This window comes from Odontomachus brunneus, unplaced genomic scaffold, assembly GCF_010583005.1.
Source record: "Odontomachus brunneus isolate Ranch 3 - 2012 unplaced genomic scaffold, Obru_v1 Obru_scaffold_269, whole genome shotgun sequence".
Lineage (NCBI taxonomy): Eukaryota > Metazoa > Arthropoda > Insecta > Hymenoptera > Formicidae > Odontomachus > Odontomachus brunneus.
Window position 1 is genome coordinate 3953 of NW_022639719.1, and position 4063 is coordinate 8015.

Consider the following 4063-nt stretch of genomic DNA (forward strand, 5'->3'; position numbering starts at 1 on the left):
TTTCGAACGCACCCCAGAATGAGATTCTTTTGTACATACTGTTTGTAGTTATTTTATATAAGTGAAATATAGAGAGTTAGCAGTCTAGTAAAGTATAGAAGTCTGTGCACGCAACTGTGTGTATGGCAGAAAACAAAAGTTGAATGAGTGTCCAGTGTATTGTATTTTCCAGTGTACTGTATTTTTATTTACTTTTCTTCTGTTGAATATACGACGTAAATCAGCAATATAGATTCTTCGCATATTGCGTTGAACCTTTGCAATTACGTTTAACCTCTTCTCCACGTGCTAGACGTGTAATCAGGATCTTCACGTGCTAGACGCCGAATTTTTTTACGTGCTGCATATTTAAGCACAAAGCTACGACTGTACGTATGGTAGAAAAAAATGATTTAGTGTCCAGTGTATTATATTATTCTTTAGTTTTCTTCTGCTAAACATATGACACAGATCAATAATACAGATATTTCACGTATTCCGTTTAACCGTTATATCTATGAAAGCTTGCGGCTAGTTTTTATCCACGTTCTATACAGTTCGGCTACGATTTTTTTCACATGCTATGTATTTGAGCATCAGACTACGACTTACAGTGTTAATGTGATATAAACAATGTCTACAATCAGAGAATTGCTTGATCAGTGGAATATCGCCGAAAATATTATTCAGAAATTCGAAAGTAAGTAGAAAAAACTAATTTTAAATTATATTAAATTGTGCTTTTCATTATTTTTGTCTAGAGATAGCATGCACACAGTAAACACCAACTATCAGTAACATAAAAAAACATCAATATTATAATTATATTACTTAACGTTATAAATGCAATATAACAATGTAACATTATTGTTATATTGTTGAGTAGAAAATTATAACATCGATATAATGTTATTGTTAGTTGATGTTTACTGTGTAGGTAGATTTTTCTGAAAAAATATCTATCTGTAATAAACATTTATCAAAGGCAGCAGTTGCATCTTAAATCCAAAATCGTCTTAAGTTCATCTTCAAATGTTATGCAAATCGTTTCATTAACTGTGGAGTATCTGAAAATGATCTTGAATATATAACGGCCTTGCGTTACGTGCGGGATAGTCTTAGTCGGTGCGGTCCAAGGTTTCGTTCGTTAAATGAAAAGCAGTGGTGTAGGTTAGCATAAACGTGGAACTATATTCTAATCTCAGATCTATTTACAATTATTTACATGCGAAGTTACGCCGTTGGCGCGTGGTTGCGTTTTTGCTCTCGTCGGGAGCCGATGTTGTCGTCGCGCGATCAGCTGCGAGGCGCGCGAGCGTCCGGCGGGACGCGGTCGGGAATGTTTCCCGATATTCTATTGCCTGTCGTTGGAGTTCGTTGACTCGTCGGCTTTACACTGCTTAAGCTGATTGTTTACACCGGCTTTTAACCTGGCTGGTTTAAAGGCGATCGTCGTCACCGAGTATCTTACGCCCTGTACGCGTTCGCGATCTTATGTGTTAGCGGTGTGGCGTGAGGGACAGGAGGTCGACGTCGCGTATCCACTTCGGCCGACGGACGGTGTGTGCAAAGGATGCCGACGTCGCGTATCCACTTCGGTCGGCGGACGGTGTGTGTATAGGAAACCAACGTCGCGTATCCACTTCGGTCGGCGGAGCGGTATCGGAGAAAGGATGTCGACGTCGCGTATTCACTTCGGTCGACGGAGCGGTGTATGGATAGGGAGCCGACGTCGCGTATCCACTTCGGTCGGCGGAGCGGTATCGGGGAAAGGATGTCGACGTCGCGAATCCACTTCGGTCGACGGAGTGGTCTAGGATCTCTGGGAGGTTTTGAGCTCTGGTCGGTCGTGCGCCTTGGCGGAGCTTTCCGATCAATCTCTCTCGATAGCGTTTTCGTGTCAGCTTTTATACTAATTTGTAACAAACAGCGAGGCTGTTTGTTGACCTTGCGGTTGTTCCGTGCATGGTTGTACGGTGTTCAATTGTTAATATTGTAAGTAATATTCCTGATTGTCGTGACGATTTTCCGGATCGTCACAAATATAAGATGTGATTGAATATAAGAGTTGAATATAAGATGATGAATATTAGCCATTATAAATATTTTCATATCTCTATTATTAATAAAATAATTTTCTCAGATAGCTTGTAGAAGTGAAAAATTTATTATAAAAATATATCAAGATCAAGTAACATATAATTATTAATTATGCGGGAAATGACATCACACCAAATCTTTTACAGTATTTTAACGATAATGACATAAGACAATTAATACCTAAATTGGCACACAAATTTTATTTCAACAGAAATTTTAAGGAATTTTTAAATAGTAAGATTGAAGTAAGGAACTATATATATTATTAATTATAATATCTTAAATATTACTAAATTTTAAAAATACAATCATACTTTCTATTGCAGCAGACTGAATATTTAGAAACACAAGAGCAAAATACGTCTCGTGTCCATCGCAATGATTATAATATAAATAATATTGCAGATTTTGAAATTGTACATGTTGAACAATTATTACCAAAGAATTACGATTTGTCGTATTCTGATATGAAAATATGCATTGACAATGAAAATAAAAATCAAGCTAAAACTTTAATAATTATTTCGTATTTGGAGTTATCAAGTAAAGCCCATTGACAAATTGCTTCTATGATATCATGTTGTTCATCATTTTCTGTAGTTATCTGTATGTCTGCATTATGTGAAACATGACTATCTACTGTTATTTCTTCGTTCGATTCTTCGTGTATTAATTCTTCTTTATTCCTTGATTCTTCTTCGCTCTGCTCTGATCCATGAATTTCTAAGTCAATTTCTTCTTCTGTTTCATTGTTGCTAGAAATACTTGGACTGATTCGTAAACATTTATACGATTTAATTGCTCTATTTCTTCATATTTGTGAAACATTTTGTACTTGTAATTGCTGATATGAAAATGATGTACTTGGCATCACTGTATATTGAGTTTCACTTAATCTTTTCACCCTCAAGCGTGTTAACTCACGAGTTGTCTTTTTTTGGTCATCAGACATATCCATATTAATCTTTAAAAAATATAATTTTTGTGACACAATTGAGCCAAAACTTAACGGACCCGATATTGAAGAGCACTGTGAAACGCAAAGATAACATAAAAAACAACAACAACAATAACTTTTTGTCAAGTCCTTTCTTAACCTCTTTGCAATATCTCCGCTATATGGCAGCTTTCTAATATTCACTGCTATTTTGAACGGGCATATGTTAAGTTACATTAGGTTACCGTTTTATACCCTCCATTATACATAGAAACACTCCGTGTAGTGGAGGGGAGATGACGAACCAAAAGCATGTATATATTGGCTGCGTTCCGAAATTCACTGCCAGTACTGAAAATCTATAGTTCATATCACGTATACTATTGAATTTTAGCACTGGCAGTGAATTTCGGAATGCAGCCTATATAAGCGTTGAATGTATATCAACATAATAAAAAATTTATTTTTAATGTGAATAAGTTTATTTAAAAATTTTATATAAAATATATGTAAATTTATATTTCAAAACTTTTTTATAACTTGAAATTTAAAAAATTACATAATTTAATGAAAAAATTTATAAAAACTTATTAATAAAATTTTTTTTTACTATATATAAAGTTATTACAAAAGATTAAAAACTGATAATGCAAATCATAATAGATAAAATTAATAAGATCCTAAAAAGGACTTGATCAATAAAATTATAAAATAATATATTAGGATAATACATTAAGGTCCTAATATATACCTAATCATAATAATCTTGCAAAGGTCTTCCTTACGCGGTTTTTATCAGTACATGACTAGATTTACCATAGTAAGGATGGGTGTATATCAGTTAGACACGGGGCAATTGGACATAGTCCAATCACAAGTCGCTGTTCCAAGGGACCCTACAAATGTCTCTAATCGCACGGTGATTGGTTGTGTCCAAATGCACCGTGTCCAAGTGCACCGCTCCCGTAAGGATAACCTTGCGAACCCCTAGTTAGGACCTTGTGCAATATCAGGTATACCTGATGACAATTTCTAGTCGGGCATCGG